Source organism: Bos grunniens, chromosome 7, assembly GCF_055505025.1.
Source record: "Bos grunniens cultivar Pamir isolate PY7600 chromosome 7, Bosgru_T2T1.0, whole genome shotgun sequence".
Taxonomy (NCBI): Eukaryota; Metazoa; Chordata; class Mammalia; order Artiodactyla; family Bovidae; genus Bos; species Bos grunniens.
Window position 1 is genome coordinate 109625171 of NC_141171.1, and position 15880 is coordinate 109641050.

The following is a 15880-nucleotide window of genomic DNA, read 5'->3' on the forward strand; positions in this document are numbered from 1 at the left end:
ATTTAAATAAGTTACCAAGTTCTGCTTTTAAAATATGCATTTCTCTTACAGAAAAGAGGACGAAGTTTCTCTTTATCTTAATTATATCTTACCTAGATGATATATTGCTATGAAATACTACTCAAGAAAAGAGAACCTAATTTAGATAGTGATGGGATAAATAAATTTAGAGAATAATGCATGTCTCAAATGGTATATGAGCTTAAGTTAGCCAAAGAGCACCATGAGGGTATTGACTATACGTGAAGCAAGAAAGAGGAGTAGGAGGAAGAAAAGGTTCAGAGAGAGAGATGGAAGGTATTCGGGTGAGAGCTAGTCTGACTCTGAAATCATCAATCTAAAGAGATAAACACACTGAAAAGTCATAATCTTCAACTTTTCCTAATTCAATCTGGATTTCATAACCAGGTTAATAAAAACTATTACTGTTATGATAAATAGAAAACCTGGGAGTAAGTATCCATATTCTAGTTACTCATTACAATCCTGCTATGAAGATTATATCATACTTAGAATAATAGAAGGGAACGTAACATATGAGCCTCAACTTGGATAAAAATCCCTGTAGCATCACACACAGGGTGTATATTGTCACCGTGGTGACTTAACTTATATGCAGAGTACATCATACGAAATACTGGCCTGGATGAATCACAAGCTGGAATCAAGACTGATGGGAGAAATATCAATAACCTCAGATATGTAGATGACACCACACTAATGGCAGAAAGTGAAAGGGAACTAAGGAGCCTCTTGATGAAAGTGAAAGAGGAGAGTGAAAAAGTTGGCTTAAAGCTCAGCATTCAGAAAACTAAGATCATGGCATCTGGTCCCATCACCTCATTGCAAACAGGTAGGGAAACAATGGAAACAGTGAGAGACTTTATTTTGGGGGGCTCCAAAATCACTGCAGATGGTGACTGTAGCCATGAAATTAAAAGATGCTTGCTCTTTGGAAGAAAAATTATGGCCAACCTAGATAGAATATTAAAAAGCAGAGACATTACTTTGCCTGGAAAAGTCCATCTAGTCAAGGCTATGGTTTTTCCAGTGGTCATGTATGGATGTGAGAGTTGGACTATAAAGAAAGCTGAGTGCCGAAGAATTGATGCTTTTGAACTGTGGTGTTGGAGAAGACTCTTGAGAGTCCCTTGGACTGCAAGGAGATCCAACCAGTCCATTCTGAAGGAGATCAGTCCTGGGTGTTCTTTGGAAGGACTGATGCTGAAGCTGAAACTCCAATACTTTGGCCACCTCATGCAAAGAGTTGACTCATTGGAAAAGACTCTGATCCTGGGAGGGATTGGGAGCAGGAGGAGAAGGGAACGACAGAGGATGAGATGGCTGGATGGCATCATATACTTGATGGACATGAGTTTTAGCAAGCTCTGGGGGTTGGTGATAGACAGGAAGGCCTGGCATGTTGCAATTCATGGGGTCACAAAGAGTCGAACACGACTGAGTGACTGAACTGAAACACAACATCTCATTGAACAGATACAGCATTAGTCTTTTGCTCAAATGTCTACCATTTAACCTGACCTCATTTATCTTTTATTTTGCCTTACCCATTTCTCAGATGAACTCTCTATGGTAGCTCCATTTAAGATCCTCTCTATCCTCCTCTCTTCTCACAGCTCCCTCTCCACTTGGGGTCAGTTGACCTGTTACTAGGGGACCTAACTGGGCCTGGTTCCTGTGGGTCCCTGAACGAGTGGGAGCATCTCCAGGATCGTGTGGAATGGGCTGGAGCTGGTCATGGGACCATGGCTGGGTCCACAGGTCTCAGGCCTGTTATCGAGTACGAATGGATTGAGCTCCTCTATGTCTGTGTGTGTGCTCCTGCGAGGTCCCTGGGTGGGTTCCTGGGTGCACAGAACTGCTTCTGGAAGAGTGAGGCTAGAACCAGGTCTCAGAGATGCTTCAGGATTCACCGTCAGGCCTCAGTCAGTAGGCCCAGGACTCAGGGCACAGCAAGCATGGCTCCTCTCAAGTCCTCTGGTGGGTGGGGCTAGTGGCAAGACTGCAGACAAGCAGGGGAGGAGCTGAGTTCACAGGAAGACGGTGGAGCTTCTAGGTCCACAGTTAGACCACTTGACAGGCTGGCTACCGAAGTCCAGCCTGCCTTCTTGAAGAGGCTCTCCCGAGTCTTGGGTTGCATTTGTGTTTTACAACCTATTACTTGGGTTCCCAGGTCCTCCCAAAGGTGCTTTTGTTTACGGATGTTTGCCAAGTTATTTTTTTCCGTGAGAGGATGAAGGCCAAGGAACTCCTGTTCCACCATCTTACAGACATGACTTCCCATATATAATTTCAACTATTGCAGTATACTGATTTTAATTGGCAAAATTCTTATGAGGGGAAAACTGTATTTTCAGAAGAATCTGCTGCTTAACTTAGCCTCTTGATTGCAACTTACACTTTCTCTTCTCAAATATCAATTTTAGATAGAAGCCTTCCTCCTCTCATTTCTAAACTCATTTCTTTTCTGTGTTCTCTTACCTTCTACAGCACCTTCCTTTCCTGTGAATGGAATAGAAGGTGAGATTGTAAAGAAAAGGACTTTTCTGAATTGAAGAGGCCACACTTCATGGAGTAAGATTATTCCAGTCTTCACCTCTCTCATCAGCTCTCATCCGCAGTGTGAAGCTGTTGTTCTCCAGTCATTAAGTCATTTCTGACTCTTTGCAACCCCATGGACTGCAGCATGCCCAGGCTTCCCTGTCCTTCACTGTCTCCCCGTGTGTGCAAACTCATGTCCAGTGAGTTGATGGTGCCATCCAACCATCCAATATTTTTCACTCTCCTCTTTCACTTTCATCAGGAGGCTCCTTAGTTCCTCTTCACTTTCTATCCTAAGGGCGGTGTCATCAGTACATCTGAGGTTATTGATATTTCTCCTGGCAATCTTGACTCCAGCTTGTGCTTCCTCCAGCCCAGTGTTTCACATGATATACTCTGCATATAAGTTAAATGAGCAGGGTGAAAATATTCAGCAGTGATGTACTCCTTTCCCAATTTGGAAACAGTCTGTTGTTCCGAGTCCAGTTCTAACTGTTGCTTCCTGACCTGCATATAGTTTTCTCAGGAGGCAGGTCAGGTGGTCTGGTATTCCCATCTCTTGAAGAATTTTCCACAGTTTGTTGTGATCCACACAGTCAAATGGTTTGGTGTAGTCAATAAAGCAGAAGTAGGTGTTTTTCTGGAACTCTCTTGCTCTTTTGATGGATGTTGGCAATTTGCTCTCTGGCTCCTCTGCCTTTTCTAAATCCAGCTTAAACATCTGGAAGTTCATGGTTCACATACTGTTGAAGCCTAGCATGGTGAATCTTGAGCATTACTTTGTTAGCGTGTGAGATGGGTATAAATGTGTGGTAGTTTGAACATTCTTTAATGTTGCCTTTCTTTGGGACTGGAATGAAACTGACCTTTTCCAATTCTGTGGCCACTGCTAAGTTTTCCAAGTTTTCTGGCATATTGAGTGCAGCACTTTCACAGCATCATCTTTTAGGATTTGAAATAGCTCAGCTGGATTCCATCACCTCCACTAGCTTTATTCATAGTGATGCTTCCTAAGGCCCACTTGACTTCACATTCCGGGATGTCTGGCTCTAGGTCAGTGATCACACTGAGAGAGTCATTTCCTAGGCAGGTTGATAGGGAGTCTAGGGGTCCCCAAGGAGATAGGGGTCTGGAATTCTCAAGGAGGAAGAAAGGACAAACTTTTTTTCTTTCTCCACATTCCTTAGGATTATATAACAATAATGTATCCTGCCTAAGGACAGTCTTTGGATTCAACCTTCTGTTATCTTAAAATGTTAATTATGGGAGTAGACCTGGTCTTTACAAGGATGTATCTTGCCTGAGGACAGTGTTATCTTAAAATGTAAATTATGGGAGTAGGTCTGATGAGGTCTTTACAACCTCCAGATATTCTTTGGATTATATAACTTCATTGTTAACACTAGCAAGCGGGTACTCTTCCTGCCCCCTTCTGATGCCTATGTCAGAAGCTTTCTCTATCTCCTTTACACTTTAATAAAACTTTATTACACAAAAGCTCTGAGCGATCAAGCCTCGTCTCTGGCCCCAGATTGAATTCTTCTCCGGGGGCCAAGAATCCTGGTGTCTTCGCGTGATTCAACAACAACCTTTCAACACCATCGTGATTATCTGGGTCATGAAGATCTTTTTTGTATAGTTCTTCTGTGTATTCTTGCCACTTCTTCTCAATATCTTCTGCTTCTGTCCTTTATTTATTATACCAAAGAAATTTTCACACTGTTAAGAAATGTTATGTCTATTCAAGCAATAAACTGGGAAACCAATATGGGAGTTTAATGAGGTCATCTAGGGCTTTGCTGTCATGAGCAGTAGGAGACTGCAGAGTAAAGGGCAAAGCTAAGACATCGTGGAATAGGTCTCATTAGACTTCTATGCTATGGAGGAGAAGGACATGTACATGTTCAGACTCAGGAAACAAACGACAACGAAACCAGTTGCAGAAATTAGATTATAAAGAAAAGCCAGTTTGGAGAGAAAGGAGATAAATTAATGTGGCATGATGATGGGTGAGGGGAATCCGATATTCAGGGTTCTGTAGCTTTGTGCAAAAACAGAGCTATAATTCAAGTAAAAGAACAGAATTGAAATTATGGATTTGTGAGTCATTAGCATAAAAATAAGGCCTGAACTCAATATAAGTAGAGAAACAATTATGAGCTTTTAATGAATAATTCTGGAAGTGTAAACCTCAGAAATAAAAAAAGCAGTTTTTTAGCAAGATGATAAAGTATGCTGTAGATTTTAACCCATTTATAAATTTATTTCTAAACTCCTAGATTCTTTACATTAAGTACCGTGATCAACAGAAACACATGCAGATTACCTTCCTTCACACACTTTAAATTATTGTTTTTTGAGAAACAATGTTTTAGAACCTTAAAATCTCTGAACTGAATATGATATGTTTCCACAGTGACAAACCATAAAATACATTATGATAACTGTTCTCAAAACTCAGTTTTCAAATGCCAATGATGACTTTAAAAGTAAGCTGTTCACCTGTTGATTTAAGCAACAGTGAAGTGTTGCTTATAGATATTTGTAGGGAGAATCTGTGACATCCAACTGACTGACAGTTAATGAAGAAGAAAGTTCTTATCAAGACAGATAGGATGTGCTACAACTGTTTTGAGAAACAAAATGCACTCTCACATGGACGTTCAGACACTGGCTGAGAAGCATGCCTGCTCTGAAACTTCTCATCCAAGGACAAGACCGCAACACAGGGCATTTTTCTGTTCTGCTTTGAGTGGCCTGTGGCAGCTGTCAAAGATGCTGCCATAAACGCACTGAGAGAGAGTGCGTCTCTGTCTGCAGCTAAGCAGACAGTGTGCTAGGAAATCAAACTGAAGCAAAACAAAATTCTTAACAAACCTTGAAAAATTGAGAGATTATACCATTTGAAAACCAGTATTTTATGAACCTTTCTTTGTAGCAATGCTTTATTTCAGTGTTTGGACTCTTTGGAAGCCTTTAACTGCAGTCTAGGTATTTATATGTCACATATTCAGTGAATGTGAAATATGAATATTTCTACTCATATGAACGATTATAAAAGAATACAGCCTTTGAAATTTTGACAAATATAACTTGGCATCACAGAATCAAATGTGTCACTGTAGGGTAAACGGAATGCAAGATCTAGTTTAAAACATTGTCTTTATAAAATTCCATGTAGCATGGAAGGAACTAGATCAATGCCAAGAAACAACAGAAGAACCAGCGAGTAAGCAGCCACTTGTTTAATATGCATTTACTGAGTCAACGCTGTGTGTTAGCACTGCTCTCTGTACCAAAGATAAAGACAGCGCTACTGCCCTAGGCAGCCACTTGTTTAATATGCATTTACTGAGTCAATGCTGTGTGTTAGCACTGCTCTCTGTACCAAAGATAAAGACAGCGCTACTGCCCTAGGGACACTTAGTTCCAGCGGAGAAAGACAGATACCAAGAAAATAAACAGAACAATATTATTGTAAAAATAATAGATGCTAATGACACCAACAATGACTAGGAAAAGAGAACTACTGCTGTCAGAGGGAGAGAAAGACCTCCATGAGGACACAATATTCAAGCCAAAATGTGATGGGATAAAGAAAGAAGAGCTATCCATCCAAGCAGCTGGTGGAAAGTGTTCCCAGCGGAAGAGATGGAAAGTGCAAAAGCTACAGACCTGGAGTAGCTTGAAAGTTTAGAGAAACAGAAGAAAGGCCAGAATGGAGGAGGACGAGATACCAGAGGTTCCATCAGACAAGACAGGAGAGGGAGGCACACTCTTTGCAGAGGCACACTCTCAATGATCACGGACAATTTGTAAGCCACGGAAATGAGCTTGCATTTAATTCTTAGTGTAATAAAAAGCTAATAAAGAATTTAAGGGCAAAAAGGGAACTGACCTACTTTATGTTTTTAAAAATCTTTTTGGCTTATTGGTGAAAAGAAGGAATGTAAGGAAGGCAGGAAGATTTTTACCTTTTTGCAGTTAATCTATGGGCTTCCTTCATGGCTCAGTAGTAAAGAATCTGCCTGCAATGCAAGAGACCAGGGTTCAGTCCCTGGGTAGGGATGATCCTCTGGAGAAGGAAATAGCAACCCACTCCAGTATTATTGCCTGGCAAACCCCATGGAGAGATGAGCCTGGCACGCTATAGTCCATGGGGTCACAAGGGGGTCGGACATGACTCAGAGACTAACCACACAGCTAGCCTATGAGCAAAGTGACAAGTCCGCAGACTTGGGCTTCGTAAAGTGCTCAGTGACCTCTCCCCGTGGCTTCTGGGAGGCCACCTCTGATACCTTGGAATGTCCTGTCAGATAAGAATGTTTCAACTTGGCCTTTGGAAGGGCCAGAGCCTGGGGATGGCCACATGTATGTAACTAAATTTTAATAAAAACTGTGGATACCAAAGCTTGGTGGCCTTCCACGGGTGACAATACTCTGTGCGAATTGCCATGCACATTTCTAGGAGGAGGAAATGCCATCCATACAGCTCCCCTGGGAAAGGGCCATGGCCAGCTCTGTGCCTGGAACTCTCCTGAGCTCTGCCCTGTGCATCACTTCCCTAGCTGATTTTAACCCTTTCACTATTTTAAACCATAACATGAGTAAAATGGATGTGCTGAGTTCTGTGAGTTCTTCCACAAATCTTGAAACCTGAGGGTTGTCTTGGGGACCTCCAAACTCGCAGGTAGTTTCAGAAGTGAGGGTAGTCTTGGCAACTCCTGTACTTCAAAGGAGTTAAAAATAGAGATAGAGATGAGGAGAAAATTTGAGATATATTTTGGACGTGTGGTAGAATAAATACAAATTCTAAGCCAACTCTTTCTTTCCAGGTGCTACACTGTAATGATAATGATGTGTTTATCACTTTAAACACACACACACATTAAATACGCTTCTGTGTGTGATCATAAGGGATGACAGAGACGAGATGCTGGAGCAGAAGGACGTGAACTCGTCTCTTCTTACTAAAACACCAGAATGACAACTAAATGCTGAGCATCCATCAACAGCAACAACAAAAGCTGGAATAGCTGGAACCTACCAAAAGAGATATCCTATATCCAAAGACAAAGAAACCATGACATGGTTTCATTGAACAACTGCAATAAAACCAAATCCCAAACATACCAGGTGGACAACCCACAAACTGGAAAATATTTATACCAGAAAAGTTCTCCCACAGAAGTTAAAGTTCTGAGCCCCTGGGGATCTGGCATGGGAGGAGAAGGAGCTTCTAGAAAATCTGGCTTTGAAGGCCAGCAGGGTTTAACCACAGGAATTCCACAGGATTGGAGGAAACAGAAACTCCGCACTTGGAGGGCACACAAAGGTCTCATAAGCATCTAGATGCAGGGAAAAAAGCAGTGACCTCCTAATAGTCTGGGATAGACCTAGCAGCTAACAATGGAGGGTTTCCTGAGGCGGCAGGGGGCATCTGTGGCTCACTGTGAGGACGAGGACACTGGTAGCAGTAGTCCTGGGGAGCACACACGGTACTCAGTCCTCCTAGAGGCCACATTTTCTCATCAAGACCTGGCCCCACCCAATAGCTGTAGGCTCCAGTGCTGGGATACCTCCAGCCAAACAGCTGACAGGACAGGAGCACAGCCCTACTCATCAGCAGACAGGCTGGGCAAAGTCTTCCCAAGCACACAGCTGCCCAGTAAACACAACGTTTGACATGGGCCTGCCCATCAGAGGGACAAGGACCAACTCCACTCACCAGCGGGCAGGAACCAGTCCCTCTTAGTGGGCACAAGCCTCTCAGACAGCTTCATCCACCAGGGAGTAGACAGCAAAAGCAAGAAAAACCACAATCCTACAGTCTGCAGAATGGAAATCACAACCAAAGAAAATCAGACAAAAAGAGACAGCAAAAAATATGTCCCAGATGAAGGAACGAGTAATGCCAGTAGAACAACTAAGTGAGGTACACAATCTACCTGAAAAAGAATTCAGAGTAGTGATAGTGAAGATGATTCAGGATCTTGGGGAAAAAAACAGTGGCAAGGATCAAAAACATGCAAGAAATATATAATAAAGATCTAGAGGAGCTAAAGAGCAAACAAACAGAGACGAACAATACAATAACTGAAATGAAAAATACACTAGAAGGAATCAATAGCAGAATAATTGAGACAGAAAAGTGGATATGTGAGCTGAAGACAGAGTGGTGGAAACCACTGTTGCAGAACAAAAGGAAAAAAAGTCAAAGATATGAGGATAGCCTAAGAGACCACTGGGACATTAAATGAACCAACATTTGCATAATAAGGGTCCCAGAAGGCCCACTAAGCATGGGCGGCTGTGACCCGCACACTAAGCGTGGCCAAGAGGAGCTACCCCACGTCCGAGGTCAGGGGCAGAAGCCGGGAGGACCCCATGCCCGAAGGGCGGTGGCCAAGAGGAGTTACCCCATGTCCGAGGTCAGGGGCAGCGGCCGAGAGTGCCAGGCTGCGATGGCGCAGAAATGGCCAAGAGGAGCTACCCAAGTCTGAGATCAGGGGCGGCGGCCAGGAGGAGCTACCCCATGCCCCCACGCCCGAGACCAGGGGCGGCGGCCGGGAGGAGCTACCCCCCATCCAGGGAGCAATGGCTGCATGGGCGCAGGAAGGCCTAGAGGAGCTATCCCACGTTGAAGGTCAGGAAGGGCGGTGGTGAGGAGATACCCCTCGTCCAAGGTAAGGAGCAGCAGCTGTGCTTTGCTGGAGCAGCCGTAAAAAGAAACCCCATGCTCAAGGTAAGAGAAACCCAAATAAGATGGTAGCTGTTGCAAGAAGGCATCAGAGGGCAGACACACTGAAACCATACTCACAGAAAACTAGTCCATCTAATCACACTAGGACCACAGCCTTGTCTAACAATGAAACTAAGCCATGCCCATGGGGCAACCCAAGACGGGTGGGTCATGGTGGAGAGATCTGACAGAATGTGGTCCACTGGAGAAGGGAATGGCAAACCACTTCAGTATTCTTGCCTTAAGAACCCCATGAACAGTATGAAAAGGCAAAATGATAGGATACTGAAAGAGAAACTCCCCAGGTCAGTAGGTGCCCAATATGCTACTGGAGATCAGTAGAGAAATAACTCCAGAAAGAATGAAGAGATGGAGCCAAAGCAAAAACAATACCCAGCTGTGGATGTGACTGGTGATAGAAGCAAGGTCCGATGTTGTAAAGAGCAATATTGCATAGAAACCTGGAATGTCAGGTCCATGAATCAAGGCAAATTGGAAGTGGTCAAACAGGAGATGGCAAGAGTGAATGTCGACATTCTAGGAATCAGTGAACTAAAATGGACTGGAATGGGTGAATTTAACTCAGATGACCATTATATCTACTACTGCGGGCAGGAATCCCTCAGAAGAAATGGAGTAGCCATCATGGAGTCCGAAATGCAGTCCTTGGATGCAATCTCAAAAACGACAGAATGATCTCTGTTCGTTTCCAAGGCAAACCATTCCATATCACAGTAATCCAAGTCTATGCTCCAACCAGTACTGCTGAAGAAGCTGAAGTTGACTGGTTCTATGAAGATCTACAAGACCTTTTACAATTAACATAAAAAAGATGTCATTTTTATTATAGGGGACTGGAATGCAAAAGTAGGAAGTCAAGAAACACCTGGACTAACAGGCAAATTTGGCCTTGGAATACGGAATGAAGCAGGGCAAAGACTAATAGAGTTTTGCCAAGAAAATGCACTGGTCATAGCAAACACCCTCTTCCAACAACACAAGAGAAGACTCTACACATGGACATCACCAGATGGTCAACACCGAAATCAGACTGATTATATTCTTTGCAGCCAAAGATAGAGAAGCTCTATACAGTCAACAAAAACAAGACCAGGAGCTGACTGTGGCCAGATCATGAACTCCTTATTACCAAATTCAGACTGAAATTGAAGAAAGTAGGGAAAACCACTAGACCATTCAGGTATGACCTAAATCAAATCCCTTATGATTATACAGTGGAAGTGAGAAATAGATTTAAGGTCCTAGATCTAATAGATAGAGTGCCTGATGAACTGTGGACTGAGGTTCATGACACTGTACAGGAGACAGGGATCAAGACCATCCCCATGGAAAAGAAATGCAAAAAAGCAAAATGGCTGTCTGGGGAGGCCTTACAAATAGCTGTGAAAAGAAGAGAAGAGAAAAGCAAAGGAGAAAAGGAAAGATATAAGCATCTGAATGCAGAGTTCCAAAGAATAGCAAGGAGACATAAGAAAGCCTTCCTCAGCAATCAATGCAAAGAAATAGAGGAAAACAACAGAATGGGAAAGACTAGAGATCTCTTCAAGAAAATTAGAGATACCAAGGGAACATTTCATACAATGATGGGCTCGATAAAGGACAGAAATGGTATGGATCTAACAGAAGCAGAAGATATTAAGAAGAGATGGCAAGAATACACAGAAGAACTGTACAAAAAAGATTTTCACGACCCAGGTAATCACGATGGTGTGATCACTGACCTAGAGCCAGACATCCTGGAATATGAAGTCAAGTGGGCCTTAGAAAGCATCACTATGAACAAAGCTAGTGGAGGTGATGGAATTCCAATTGAGCTATTCCAAATCCTGAAAGATGATGCTGTGAAAGTGCTGCACTCAATATGCCAGCAAATTTGGAAAACTCAGCAGCGGCCACAGGACTGGAAAAGGTCAGTTTTCATTCCAGTCCCAAAGAAAGGCAATGCCAAAGAATGCTCAAACTACCTCACAATTGCACTCATCTCAAATGCTAGTAAAGTAATGCTCAAAATTCTCCAAACCAGGCTTCAGCAATATGTGAACCGTGAACTTCCTGATGTTCAAGCTGGTTTTAGAAAAGGCAGAGGAACCAGAGATCAAATTGCCAACATCCACTGGATTGTGGAAAAAGCAAGAGAGTTCCAGAAAAACATCTATTTCTGCTTTATTGACTATGCCAAAGCCTTTGACTATATGGATCACAATAAACTGTGGAGAATTCTTCAAGAGATGGGAATACCAGACCACCTGACCTGCCTCTTGAGAAACCTGTATGCAGGTCAGGAAGCCACAGCTAGAACCGGACATGGAACAACAGACTGGTTCAAAATAGGAAAAGGAGTATGTTAAGGCTGTATATTGTCACCCTGCTTATTTAGCTTATATGCAGAGTACATCATGAGAAACGCTGGGCTGGAAGAAACACAAGCTGGAATCAAGATTGCTTGGAGAAATATCAATAACCTCAGATACGCAGATGACACCACCCTTATGGAAGAAAGTGAAGAGGAACTATTAAGTCTCTTGATGAAAGTGAAAGAGGAGAGTGAAAAAGTTGGCTTAAAGCTCAACATTCAGAAAACGAAGATCATGGCATCTGGTCCCATCACTTCATGGGAAATAGATGGGGAAACAGAGGAAACAGTGTCAGACTTTATTTTTGGTGGCTCCAAAATCACTGCAGATGGTGACTGCAGCCATGAAATTAAAAGACACTTACTCCTTGGAAGGAAAGTTATGACCAACCTAGATAGCATATTCAAAAGCAGAGACATTACTTTGCCAACAAAGGTTCATCTAGTCAAGGCGATGGTTTTTCCTGTGGTCATGTATGGATGTGAGAGTTGTACTGTGAAGAAGGCTGAGCGCCGAAGAATTGATGCTTTTGAATTGCGGTGTTGGAGAAGACTCTTGAGAGTCCCTTGGACTGCAAGGAGATCCAACCAGTCCATTCTGAAGGAGATCAGCCCTGGGATTTCTTTGGAAGGAATGATGCTAAAGCTGAAACTCCAGTACTTTGGCCACCTCATGCGAAGAGTTGACTCATCGGAAAAGACTCTGATGCTGGGAGGGATTGGGGGCAGGAGCAGAAGGGGACAAAAGAGGATGAGATGGCTGGATGGCATCACTGACTCGATGGACGTGAGTCTGAGTGAACTCCAGGAGTTGGTGATGGACAGGGAGGCCTGGCGTGCTGTGATTCATGGGGTTGCAAAGAGTTGGACACGACTGAGTGACTGAACTGAAGTGAACTGAACTGGTCCCAGAAAGAGAATAGAGAGAAAAATGACCTGAGCAAACATTTTAAGAGATACCAGTCGGAAAGGAAATGGTGTCCAAACTCCAGGAAACACAGAGAGTCCCAGGCAGGATAAATCTAAAGGAGGAACATACCAAGACTCAGTAATCAAACTGATAAAAATTTAAAGACAAAGAAAAAATATTAAAAGCAGCAAGAGAAAGGCAACAAATTACATATTAGTGAATTCCAATTTTTCCAGTAGTCATGTATGGATTTGAGCATTGGAGTATAAAGAAAGCTGAGCACAGAAGAATTGATGCTTTTGAACTGTGGTGTTGGAGAAGACTTGAGAGTCAAGGAGATCCAACTAGTCCATCCTAAAGGAGATCAGTCCTAAACATTCATTGGAAGGACTGATATTGAAGCTGAAACTCCAATACTTTGGCTACCTGATGCAAAAAGCTGACTCATTTGAAAAGACCCTGATGCTGGGAAAGACTGAAGGTGGGAGGAGAAGGGGATGAAGGAGGATGAGATGGTTGGATGGCATCACCGACTCGATGGACATGGGTTTGGGTGGACTCTGGGAGTTAGTGATGGACAGAGAGGCCTGGCATGCTGTGGTTCATGGGGTCATGGTGAGTCGGACACAACTGGGTGACTGAACTGAACTGACTGAATTCCAATAAGGTTATCATCAGATTTCTCAACAGAAACTTTGCAGGTTAGAAGGGAGTGGCATGATATATTTAAAGTGATGAAAGAAAAAAACCTACAACCAAGACAACTTTACTTAGCAAGGCTCTCATTCAGATTCAGTGGAGAAATCATAAGTTTTATGAACAAGTGAAAGCTGAGAAAATTCAGCACCACCAGATCAACTTTACAACAAATATCTCCAGAGGAATGCCACCAAGTCTACAACAAAGGAATGTCTCTAGGTAGAAAGAAAAGGCCTCAACCTGAAACAAACAAATTATGAATGGAAAAGGTCACTGGTAGAGGCAAACACAGAGCAAAGGTAGGAAATCGTCTACACACAAACACATCATCAAAGCCAGGAATGGGAGGAGAGAGTATGAATGCAGCACACTGGAAATGCAATGAAAATCAAGAGATCAGCAACTTAAAGCAACTTTGCTATAGACTGCTATATCAAAACCCCAAAGGAACCAAAAACTGAAAATCTACAATAGACAATACACAAACAGAAAAGAAAAAGGAATACAAGCACTAAAATTAAGTCATCAAATAAAAAGAGAAAAAAAGGGGAAGGGAAGAAAAAAGGCCTTCAAAAACAATCCAGAACAATTAGCAAAATGGCAATGAGAATATACATAGTGATAATTACCTTAAATGCAAATGGATTAAATTCTCCAACCAAAAGACACAGACTGGCTGAATGGAGACAATAACAGGACCCATATACGCGATGACTACAAGAGACCCACTTCACATCTAGGGACACACACAAACTGAAAGTGAGGGGATAAAAAAAGGTATGCTTTGCAAATGTAAATCAAAAGAAATCTGGAGCAGCATACTCATAGCAGACAGAATAGACTTTCAAATAAAGACTGTTACAAGAACCAAAGAGAGCACTATGTAATGGATAAGGGATCAGTCCAAGAAGAAGATGTAACAATTGTAAATATCTATGTACCCAACACTGGAGCACCTCAGTACATAAGTAAATGTTAACAGCCATAGAAGAAATAAACAGCAACACAATAGTAGTGGGGGACTTTAACATTCCACTTTCAACAGTGGACAGATCATCCAGACAGAAAATCAATAAGGAAACACAGGCTTTAAAGGACACCTCAGACCAGAAGGACATAACTGATAGTATAGAGAATTTCAACCAAAAGGAGAAGACAGATTCTTCAGGCATACATGAAACACTCTCCAGGATTGATCACATGCTTGGCCACAAAGCAGGCCTCAGTAAATTTAAGAAAATCGAAATCTTTTTCAACCACAACACTATAAGATTAAAATCAACTACAAGGGCTTCCTTGGTGGCTCAGTGGTAAAAGAATCTGCCTGCAATGCAGGAGAAATCAACTACAAGAAAAAAACTGTAAAAACCACAAACATAAGAAGGCCAAACACTACGGTATGAAACGACCAACGCAACAGTGAAGAAATCAGAGAGGGAACAACAACACCCAGAAACAACGGAAACCAAACAGGATAATGCAGAATCGATGAATGCAGCACGTGTGTTTCTAATAGGGAAGTTTAGAAAACACAATCCTACCTCAGGAAATGAGAAAAGCCTCAAATGGACAACCTAAACCCACACACAAAGCAGCTAGAGAAGAACAAATAAAACCCAAAGTCAGTAGAAGGAAAGAGATCATAACGGTCAGAGAAGAAATAGAGATGAAGAAAACAATAGAAAAAGCAAATGAACTAGAAGCTGATTTTTAAAAAAGAGACAAAACTGATAAACATTTAGCCATCAAGAAAAGAAGGAGAGGACTCAAAGCAATGCAATTAGCAATGAAGAAGAAGAAATCACAATGAACACTGCAGAAATACAAAGGATCATGAAAGACTACAAGCAACTATATGCCAATAAAATAGACAACCTAGAAGAGATAAACAAATTCTTAGAAAAGTGTACTCTGGATCAGGAAGAAACAGAAAACTTGAACAGACCAGTCATGAGCACTGAAATGGAAACTCTGATTAAAAGTTCAAAAAAGAAAAACAAACAAACAAACATCTCCCAACAAAAAATAAAAGTCCAGGATCAGGTGGCTTCAAAGGCAAATTTTATTAAACATTTAGAGAAGAGCTAACCCTGACTGTTCTGAAACTATTCCAAAAAATTGCAGAGGAAAGAACAATGAAAAACTCATTCTATGAGGCCACCATTAACCTGATATCAAAGTCAGACAAAGATACCACAAAAAAACAAAATTACTGGTCAATATCACAGATGAAATAAAACACAAAAATTCTCAACAAAATACAAGCAAATGGAATCCAAAACGAAAGTGAAAGGCATTCAGTCGTGTCCGACTCTTTGTGAACCCATGGACTGTAGCCCAATAGGCTCCTCTATACTTTGAATTCTCCAGGCAAGAACACTGGAGTGGGTAGCCTTTCCCTTCTCTAGGGGATCTTCACAACCAAGGGATCAAACCCAGGTCTCCTGCACTGCAGATGGATTCTTTACCATCTGAGCCACAAGGGAAGACCTGAATCCAACAATTCATTAAAACATTAAAAGGATCACACATCATGCTCAAGCAGGATATATCCCAGGAATGCAAGGATTTTTTCAATATTCACAAATCAATC

The 15880-nt window shown here is 42.1% G+C and overlaps 1 protein-coding gene across 21 annotated transcripts in view; it reads right to left on the reverse strand.

Annotated features, from left to right (window-relative positions):
• TMEM232 (transmembrane protein 232) overlaps positions 1-15880 on the reverse strand; it is a 274263-nt gene that overhangs the window by 146274 nt on the left and 112109 nt on the right. The window lies entirely within an intron of this gene.